At 46.2% G+C, this 11042-nt stretch overlaps 1 protein-coding gene across 2 annotated transcripts in view; it reads left to right on the top strand.

Moving 5' to 3' along the window:
- The first annotated feature begins 4704 nt into the window (after positions 1–4704).
- Positions 4705–11042, top strand: part of hnrnph3 (heterogeneous nuclear ribonucleoprotein H3 (2H9)) — a 52721-nt gene continuing 46383 nt past the window's right edge. The window contains exon 1 of one of the 2 annotated variants that reach the window (XM_084309091.1): positions 4705–4745. The gene's annotated coding sequence lies outside the window, so the exon portion shown is untranslated. The remainder of the gene's footprint in view (positions 4746–11042) is intronic. The other variant, XM_084309092.1, reaches the window with a different exon arrangement.

The raw sequence follows: 11042 nt of genomic DNA, 5'->3' as shown, positions 1-11042 counted from the left end.
CGCTACTGTTCCTAATTTATGCAAATGACATGTCGTCAGCTTGTGACTGCAACTTGTTCCTGTTTGCGGACGACTCAGCCCTGCTGGTCTCTGACAAGAACAAATTACAGGTTGAAAAAACCCTCAGCTCAGAACTAGGCAAAATCTGCATATGGCTCGCTGATAACAAACTATCATTACACATGGGCAAAACAGAGTCCATTCTCTTCGGTTCAAATAACAAACTCAGCAAGACCGACGGCTTCTCAGTTACAGTGGGTGACAATATTGTCACAAGGAAAGAAGATATTACCTACCTGGGTTCCATCCTAGAGGCAAATCTTTCCTGTGACAAAATGGCATCCAATGTAATAAAAAAAGTCAACCAACGAACTCGATTCTTGTACCGGATCTCCTCACTGGTAAACAAGAATACCCTGAAGACTCTAGCAGGAGCACTCATTCAAGGGTACTACGACTATGCTTGCACCTCATGGTACCAAAGCACCTCAAAGGCGCTAAAAACAAAATTACAAACATCTCAAAACAAACTGGTCAGACTACTGCTTGACCTTACTCCTAGAACCCACCTCACCCCTGCCCACTTTGACAACCTAGGATGGCTTAGAGTAGACGACAGAGTACAGCAACTTGCAATGGGCCTGGTCTACAAGATACACTACACGACCAAGGTACCCATGTACATGACAAAATACTTCCCAAAGGTCAGTGAATACCACGATCACAACACCAGAGGGAGCTCCACAAATCATGTTAAACCCAGATTCGGCTCAAACAAGGGACTAAACACGTTTCGCAATTATGCCACATCAATGTGGAACGCCCTACCCAAAGCTGTAAAGGAATGTGAATCACTACCCACTTTCAAAAACACTCTCAAAAAACACCTAAGGGAGACTGCAACTCGAAACTGGCCCCTGTAAATGTCCGAACACAACCCCCTCCAATGTACAGTAAATTACCAAGTATGGTCTTGTCAATAATCCAATGTCCCCCACCCACCCCTCCTACCCAACCCCCCCCCCCCCCCCCCCCCCACTCCTACCCCCCCCCCCCCCCCCCATCCACCTCCAATGTACAGTCCCCCCCCACCCCCACCTACCCAATCCAATGTACAGTTTCTACGTCTAATGTATATACTCTTTTCTTTCTGGACTCTTTTTGTATCACAAACAGTACTGTAATTGCAAATCTGGTATGTCATAAATGTATAGATGTAGCAGTACTGTCTATCGGAATGTCATGTATGTCACATATGTTACGATGAATTGAAAATGGAGGACCCTGATGTAAACAAGACGAAAGTCTTTCTCTGGTCTGCATCCCCTTAACAATTGTATGTATTGAGCTGTACTGTACTGTACCCATTCTGCAATCTGTTAATAAAGTTTTCAATCAATCAATCAAACCAACTTCGAAAGAGTCGCCTAAGCTTAACCAGTGATAAACTAGGCGTTAGGTAGTTTGCTGTTGTTCGACGCGGAAATGGACAAAGACACAGCTCGTCACGCGATTGGGCGCACATGTCAGTGGCCAATCAGAGCGCGTCAGTCAGTGGCCAATCAGAGAGCGTCTCCGCAAAATGCGGCTACGCAAAACACGGCAGGGCACAGGCGTGTTCAATAGGGTCCAGCTGCAGCACCGGATTATCCTCTCACTCTCAGTAGGGGGTATCTGCAGAGCCGCAGAGCCAGGCTGGACGGGTATAAGTGGTCTGGACAAGTATAAGTGGTCTGGACAAGTAGTTGCGAATGGGGGGGGGGGGCGGGAGGGCGGGCGGGAGGGCGGGGCGCAATGTGTATGCGCATGCGTGTGGACTGTAGCACGTGAGAGTATAAAGAGTCAATTTTTTTTCTAACTCTTTCTCACATCACAACAAGAAGAAGACGAACTCTTTCACAGTGTGGTGTGCGCGCACTGCGCAGGCAGAACAAGATGTCTTTCAGTAAAAATGTAAGTACCTATTTCGCTATTTTGGACATTAGGTTTGCTTATCAAGGCCACCACAGACCACCTGTGCAATCGAATTTAATTAGCTAACTGGCTCTCTCTTTCTCGCTCTGCTCTCTCTGCTATCTTTACTAAATATAAACGTGCAAGTACATGGTGTAGTAGGACTGCTATCTTTACTAAATAAACTTGCAAGTGCATGGTGTGTATAGGACTGCTATCTTTACTAAATATGTAAAAATGTAAGTACCTATTTTGGACATTGGGTGTGTTGCTTATCAAGGCCACCACAGACCACCTGTGCAATTGAATTTAATTAGCTAACTGGCTCTCTCTTTCTCTCTCTGCTCTCTCTGCTATCTTTACTAAATATAAACGTGCAAGTACATGGTGTAGTAGGACTGCTATCTTTACTAAATATAAACTTGCAAGTGCATGGTGTGTATAGGACTGCTATCTTTACTAAATATGTAAAAATGTAAGTACCTATTTTGGACATTGGGTGTGTTGCTTATCAAGGCCACCACAGACCACCTGTGCAATTGAATTTAATTAGCTAACTGGCTCTCTCTTTCTCTCTCTGCTATCTTTACTAAATATAAACTTGCAAGTACATGGTGTAGTAGTAAGCCATCTCCAAGTGGGCAAGTGATGTGGTGATTAGAGGCACAACCTTTTATTCATATTTTGAAAGTAATTATATTCTCTTTTTTCCAGGACCACATAACGATACGAAGAGGCCAGTCACTTCCACCAGTAGTGGAATGCAGATCCTGTTGCAGCAACTATCACTGCCCGTTTTGTGCGCCTTCCCTTTTCAAGCCTACCAGACTCGGCAAAGTGCAGAGCCATTTGCAAATCCATTTTTCAACAGTAGTTATCCATCAAGGTAAAGTTAGACGTTTCTCCCATTGCCTCTGGCAATGAGCATAACTGAGCCGACGCATACGGTGGTCATGTATAATAATAATGGTCAGTGGTCACATTATGCTTTATTACTTTTCATGTTTGTGTTACAGAATACACTATACACAAATGTGGATTGGACTGCAGACAAGGCTATCACTACCACTGCCCCTACTGCCAGGCAACAATTGTAAGAAAAAAAAATGCTTCGTAACGTGTGGAAGGTCGCACTACCTCTCTCATTGTACTGTACTTGTCTAATAGCCCTTCAAGAGCAACGGGTACAGGGTCGATATGACCCTGATGTAAACGAGACACTAATCTCTCTACCCCGCGCTCGGTTGCTAACTTGCTATTGTTTTTTACAGTCTGCCGTGAACATGGGAAATAATTGCGACAGCTCTGCTGTACACTGGGAACCTTGGTTGCTATGCCCACACAAAACCGCAAAACTTCACCCTGGACTCCAGTTTTCAAAGACCGGGGTTGCAGTGTAGCAAATCCCCGGTTGTGTGTGGCCGAACAGTGCAACTGCGCACATACAATCATGGTTATATTAAATACAGCGCTCGTGTGGACTGGGCAACTTGCCTGCCATTACGTTGCGTTCTGAAAAGCTAAACTGACCCTGAAAACGAAACGAAAATGGCCCTGTGTGTAACTGCAGCCGTCTCTGTGCTAACAGTCACGTTTTCAGTACGAGAAGACAAGACAAGACAAAACTTCTTTCTCTGGTCTGCATCCCCTTAACAATTGTGTGTATTGAGCCGTACTGTATTGTACCCATTCTGCAATCTTGTTGCAATAAAGTTTTCATTCATTTTTTATTTTGCATACTAATGTTCTGTGTCTTGAGTCGTACTTGTGTTGAAAAACTGATTTTATGTCTGAGGAGAAGACCGGTACTCATCATCTTCGTCTCCACAAAAAGAAAAATGACATGTGAAGTATGTTGTGTGCCAGGTTCAAACAGTGCTGTATATGTACAGTTTATTCCTACTCCTATCCAAGCTCCGGGAGGGTCATCAAAGAGAAGTCGGGTCATCAAAGAGAAGTCGCCTATTCTTAGTCCTTGCCCCACAATGGTGGAATAACAAAAAGAAAAATGACATGTGAAGTATGTTGTGTGCCAGGTTCAAACAGTGCTGTATATGTACAGTTTATTCCTACTCCTATCCAAGCTCCGGGAGGGTCATCAAAGAGAAGTCGGGTCATCAAAGAGAAGTCGCCTATTCTTAGTCCTTGCCCCACAATGGTGGAATAACAAAAAGAAAAATGACATGTGAAGTATGTTGTGTGCCAGGTTCAAACAGTGCTGTGCAGTTTATTCCTACTCCTATCCAAGCTCCGGGAGGGTCATCAAAGAGAAGTCGGGTCATCAAAGAGAAGTCGCCTATTCTTAGTCCTTGCCACACAATGGTGGAATTGTCCTAATAAACTAACCTACACTGTAGCACTCAACACTTTATGAACATTGTTAAGTTTACTCTATTATTACTAGATCTGGTATGTCTAGATGTAACACTGTATGGGTACAAGTTTACTCTATTATTACATGTCTAGATGTAACATTACTGTCTATGTATAATGTACCTATGTAAACGAGACGAACCCCGCCCCCCCCCCCCCCCCCCCATTCGCAACTACTTGTCCAGACCACTTATACTTGTCCAGACCACTTATACCCGTCCAGCCTGACTCTGCGGCTCTGCAGATACCCCCTATTGTCTCACTGGGCAAGCCTGTGGCCTTGAGAGGAGGTCTCCGGCGCTGCAGCTGGACCCTACTCGAGATGTTCGACAGTGTGACGTGACGTCGTCCAACTCTGCGTTAAAGTGCTCTGAGGCTCGAGCCAGGCAGGAGAGAGGAGACACAACAGCAGCTGGACTGTGAGACAATTATTTAACGTTAAGACATATTTATTAGCACATGAATATATTATTAATAATAATAACATGTCAGCTGTGCTGGTTCTCCGCTGGTGATGGGTGGTGGAGGTGTCGTTGCCCGGTAGTGGGCTGGACTGTCCGGCCCGGTGCCGGTGACCGACGTCGGTGTCCTACGGTTAGCTTAGCTGCTAGCTAGCGTTAGCCGGCTAGCTTGAGTAGGGTCCAGCTGCAGCGCCGCAGAACCCTCTCACTGGGCAGTGGCTGCCACGAACAGGCTAGCCCAATGAGAGGGTTCTCCGGCGCTGCAGCTGGGCCCTATTAGCTAGCTTAGCATCACGGCCAACGCTAGTGAATGTCAGCCTGTGCTAACAACATTAACGTGGCATCATTAAGTTAGTTATATATTAATATTTATATGACACTTAAGTCTAAAGTTCTAAACCAGGAAGATAGCTTGCTAGCGTTTGATAACCTGCTAAACAATGTTATGTAGCTTCTTTTAAATAAACGCCTCTGACTAGTAACATTTTAAATGCTAGCTAGCTAGGATCTCTGTGTAACAGTACTGTATATTTGCATATCATATGTCACAAATGTAACAGCACTATATACCTGTATGTCATGTATGTCCCTATGTCATAAATGTCATGCATGTTGTGTGTGTCATATATGTTATGATGAATTGAAAATGGGGGACGAAAGTCTTTCTCTGGTCTGCATCCAATTGTGTGTATTGAGCTGTACTGTATTGTACCCATTCTGCAATCTGTTAATACAGTTTTCATTCATTCAGCTAGCTGTGTTCTTCTGCAGACACTTTTTGTGACCCAGTTGGTTAGAAGAGAAATGACTGAACATAACACGTAATACTAAGGACAGACTGAGTTGATAACTGCAGTCGTCTTGAATGAATGAATGAAAACTTTATTTAACAGATTGCAGAATGGGTACAATACAGTACGGCTCAATACACACAATTGTTAAGGGGATGCAGACCAGAGAAAGACTTTCGTCTTGTTTACATCAGGGTCCCCCATTTTCAATTCATATAGACATTTATGACATACACAACATACAAGACATTTATGGCATAGGGACATATAGGTATTTAGGTATCTTCATGCCATACTCCAGAGTTATTCAATTCTTTCAAATGTAAGGACGTGACTGACTTGGGCTAACGTTAACTACGTTAGTCTTGACTCATTACAGCGTTATAGTACCTACCTAGCTATCTTTAGCCGTATTAACCCGTCTGTCAGTTTCATAGGTTCTGTTGATGAGGTGCCAGGCTCATTAAACATACTAGTACTCTTATCATGTGGGGGCCAGGCTCATTAAACATACTAGTACTCTTATCATGTGGGGGCCAGGCTCATTAAACATACTAGTACTCTTATCATGTGGGGGCCAGGCTCATTAAACATACTAGTACTCTTATCATGTGGGAGCTATAGGCTCATTAAACATACTAGTACTCTTATCATGTGGGGGCCAGGCTCATTAAACATACTAGTACTCTTATCATGTGGGAGCTATAGGCTCATTAAACATACTAGTACTCTTATCATGTGGGAGCCAGGCTCATTAAACATACTAGTACTCTTATCATGTGGGAGCTATAGGCTCATTAAACATACTAGTACTCTTATCATGTGGGGGCCAGGCTCATTAAACATACTAGTACTCTTATCATGTGGGAGCTATAGGCTCATTAAACATACTAGTACTTGTAATATCCTAGGGATATCTGTGTAGCCCATAGCCTACCACAGCACAGCAATGATGCGTGCGTGATGACGTGTTACGTATTCCGAGTCATCCGATATGCAGACGCTGGTTCATTGTGTTGTCATTGCTGCCCGGGACGTGATAATAAACGGTAACCCAAATAAGCAGTCGCCCGATTCCATCATTCCTTATAGACACTAAGAGTGACGTTTAACGGAATATTACATGGTGCCAGAAGCCGGGTCTTTTTCGAACCCATGCCAAGAAAGAAAAAGAGAAAGAAAGACAATATGGAGGCTGCAGCAGTACCAATGCCGACGATGCATTGGGAATCCTCAAACCTACAGGGCTGTACACTGCGATGATATCATCGCGAATTGCCCCTTTAATTGGCCGTTGCGATTGGTAAATATTATCTGGGGGCGGGCTTGCGAGTAGTGCTTTCAAGCCTTGGATTCGCATTTCACTCCTAAATTATCCAAGGCGTGTGATGACGCGATGACGTCACTCACGCGTGCTGAGCAGTGAGCACTCAGCAGGTATGATCAGCGGGAACAATCGACTGAGCACTCACTCTGATAGACTGGCTGACTGTCTGATTTAGCTATGAAGAAAAGTAAAGTTAGTATTGCTTCATATTTTCGACGCGTTCGACCTCCTATAGTGAGCCGAACTGAACTGAACTCAGACACACGGAGAGAGCTGCGGCGTCTGCTCCTCCTCCAGCCCTCTCGCACCCGTGGCTGTTGTAAACACTGGGACCTCGGTGAGCCTGCCAGCCGGCTAGCTACTGATAGCTATCAACAAATGCTCCAGTAAGTCTAGTAGTGCATGATAGCTTGCGTTAGCTTACTGTTCAAAACGAAACGTCCCATTAAACTAAATAGTTCAGATAGCTCCGTCCTGATATCAATGTCTTATAACACTGAGTCGATGCGTATTCGAGCTGAGGGCACGCTGAATATAGTCAATAGGGACCAGCTGCAGCGCCGGAGAATCCTGGCCGTAGCTGGAGGCTACAGTATAGGGCCCAGCTGCAGCTCCGGAGAATCCTGGCCGTAGCTGGAGGCTACTCAGTACACACAGACAGTGGAGCTGGTTGCATATAGCGAGCATTTAGACTTGTTGCGTGGTGGCGATGTCTCGCAGATAATACAACTACAAGTATGATTATATAATATATATATTTTATTTAAAAAAAAATTATATATTTTTTTTCCTTTTTTTTTTTAAATCAAAAACAATCGATATAAATAATGGTAAAATTGTTATTTTTTTGCCCCTAAATTTCTCATTTAGGGGCAAGTGTGCCCCTAGTGAAAAAGCTTAGCGTACAGCCCTGACCTACCTGACGCATGGAAAAAATTCCGCCAGCACGTCGAGCTAATGTTTAGCGGACCGTTCAACGGCAAGACGGAGGAAATCAAATGCAGTTACCTCCTATTATGGATCGGGAAAAAGGGAAGAGACATTTTCAACACCTGGCAGTTGTCCGACGACGACAGGAAGGAGCTTAAAAGCTACTACGACAAGTATAAAGAGTACGTTATGCCAAAGGCGAATCCCATATTTGCAAGGTACAAATTTCAGGAGAAGGTCCAGGGGCCTAGCGAAAGTGTTGACCAGTTTGTTACAGAACTAAGACTGCTCGTGAATGACTGTAACTACCCCAATAGTGAGGAGATGGTTAGAGATAGAATTGTTTTCGCTACAAACTCTGTAAGGGTCCGGGAGAAGCTATTGAGCCACGGGGCAGCGCTAACGTTCGAGAAGGCCATGGACATAGCACGCTCCCACGAGCTAGCCCAGGTACAGATGAAGCTAATGATTAGCCCAGGGGCTAACGCTAGCCAGGACGTGCACGCGGTCGGCAAGAAGCCATACGGGGCACGTGCACAGCGCCCAGCCATGGACAAATACAGAAGCAACAGAGAAGACTCGACAGATAACACATGTAGGAACTGTGGAAGAGAGCGCCACACGGAGTCAGAAGACTGCCCAGCTAAAGGTCGCAAATGCAATAAATGCCAGAAATTCAACCATTTTGCAAACGTGTGCAGAAGCCGCACGGACGTGCACGGCAAGAGGAAGGACGTGCACGAGGTAGCAGAGGAATGTGCATGTGCGCAACAGGATGACGAATGGTTTGTGGACTCCATCGTAACTGAGCACGCAGATACGAAGCGGGAACAGGCGTTCGCTGAGTTGGAGGTTGGTAAAGTCAACAAGCACAAAATAAAGTTTAAAATTGACACTGGTGCACAAGCGAACGTAATGCCAACAGCAACCTTCCACCAGATGTACGGTAAAGTGACACTAGGCCCACCATCCAGCCGACTCTCAGGTTATGGTGGCCATGCTCTCAAGGTAGAGGGGTCATGCAAACTCACATGCAAGCATAAAGAAAATGTGCAAATGTTGGATTTTGATGTTGTGACCACTAATTCCCCCCCTGTATTGAGTTTAAGAGCATGTCTAGATCTGAACTTAGTAAAAATGATACACGTTGTGGATGCACAGGTAGATGACCCTGTTAACGTCAGGCAGGAGTTTCCAGATGTGTTTCAGGGCATCGGGTTATTCCCAGGGGAATGCAGTATCAGCATAGACCCAGCGGCTACGCCAGTCATATACCCCCCCAGGCGCATCCCATACGCTCTCCGTGGGCGTCTCAAAGAGGAACTGGACAACATGGAGAAGTCAAACGTCATAAAGAAGGTGACAGAACCCACAGAATGGGTCAGCGCCCTCGTCGTTGTGGAAAGACGCGACGGTAGGCTACGAGTGTGTTTGGACCCCCGAGACCTTAACAGGGCGATCCAGAGACCACACTACCCGCTCCCAACATTGGACGACATAACCCCAAGGCTCGCCGGAGCAAAGTACTTCAGTGTACTCGACGCAAGATCGGGCTACTGGGCGATCAAACTGACTGAACAATCATCAAAGTTAACTACTTTCAACACGGTGCACGGAAGGTACAGGTTCCTACGGCTACCATTTGGGATCATCTCAGCACAGGATGAGTTCCAGAGGCGGATCGATGACACATATGAGGGACTGTCGGGTGTGTCCGCCATCGTGGACGACGTGTTGGTCTACGGCCACACCAGAGCCGAGCATGATGCCAACCTGCGCGCCATGCTACAAAGGACAAGGGAAAGAGGGGTGAAACTCAACCCAGACAAGAGTGTCATCTGTGTGACCGAGGTAAGCTACTTCGGTCACAGACTGACACAGGAAGGCATCCGACCAGACCCAGACAAGGTCAAAGCAATCAGGGAGATGGAGCCGCCAAAGAACAAGGCTGAGCTGGAAACGATCTTAGGAATGGTCACATACCTCTCAAAGTTTGCTCCAGGACTGTCCGACGTGAACGCGCCACTGCGCCAACTCGTGAAGGAAAGCAGTGATTTCCAGTGGGACCCTGTGCACGACCAAGCGTTCCAACAGATGAAAGAGCTCATAACCCGTGAGCCGGGCCCCGTCCTCACATACTTCGACCACACCAAACCTGTGAGACTCCAGGTCGACGCCTCAAAAAGCGGACTAGGCGCAGTCTTACTGCAGGACGGTAAGCCAGTCGCGTACGCATCTAAAGCTCTGAACAAGACCGAAGAGAACTATGCGCAAATATAAAAGGAGCTGTACGCTGTCCTTTTCGGATGCAAGAGGTTCCACCAGTACCTGTATGGTCGACAGGTAGTGGTGGAGTCAGACCACAAGCCACTCGAGGCAATCCTCAGAAAATCCCTCGCCGCTGCGCCACCGCGTTTGCAACGCATGATACTGCAGCTCCAAAGGTATGACATCGTCATTATGCACCGCCCAGGGAAAGACATTCCAGTGGCGGACACCCTGTCGAGAAAGTCTATCACCTACCACGACCGCACACTAAGTGAGGGTATGGACACACAAGTACACACAGTCCTGAGCACCCTGCCTGTGAGCGACAACAAAATGACTGAGATCAAAGCAGCCACCGCCCAAGACCAACAGCTCATCACCCTAAGACAGATCTGCGAGTCAGGATGGCCTGAGACACGAAAGACATGTCCACCCAGTGTTGCCGACTACTGGAACCACAGGGACGAGATCACAGTGATGGACGACGTCCTCTTTAAGGGTGAGAAGATTATCGTGCCACACACACTGAGACAGGACATGTTAACACGCATACACATAGGCCACAAGGGTATAGAAAAGTCTAAGGAGAGGGCGAGGGATGTACTATTTTGGCCTGGAATGGGTAGACAAATAGAGGAAATGGTAGGCTCATGCAGCACATGTCAACAGTATCGTAGCTCCAACCCCAAAGAGCCAATGATATCTCATCAGATACCTGACCGACCATGGCAGACCGTCGCCACAGACCTCTTTACATTACATGGAGAGGACTACATAGTCACAGTAGACTATTATAGCAGGTACATTGAGGTAGACAAACTACGCAGCACCACTACATCAGCCGTAGTGCGAATGCTCAAAGCCCAGTTCGCAAGGTTAGGCATACCAGAAACTGTAGTCAGTGATAACGGCCCATGCTATAGCTCCAGTGAATTTAAG

This window comes from Notolepis coatsorum, assembly GCF_963971535.1.
Source record: "Notolepis coatsorum genome assembly, chromosome: 2".
Lineage (NCBI taxonomy): Eukaryota > Metazoa > Chordata > Actinopteri > Aulopiformes > Paralepididae > Notolepis > Notolepis coatsorum.
This window is presented reverse-complemented; position numbering and strand designations above follow the sequence as displayed.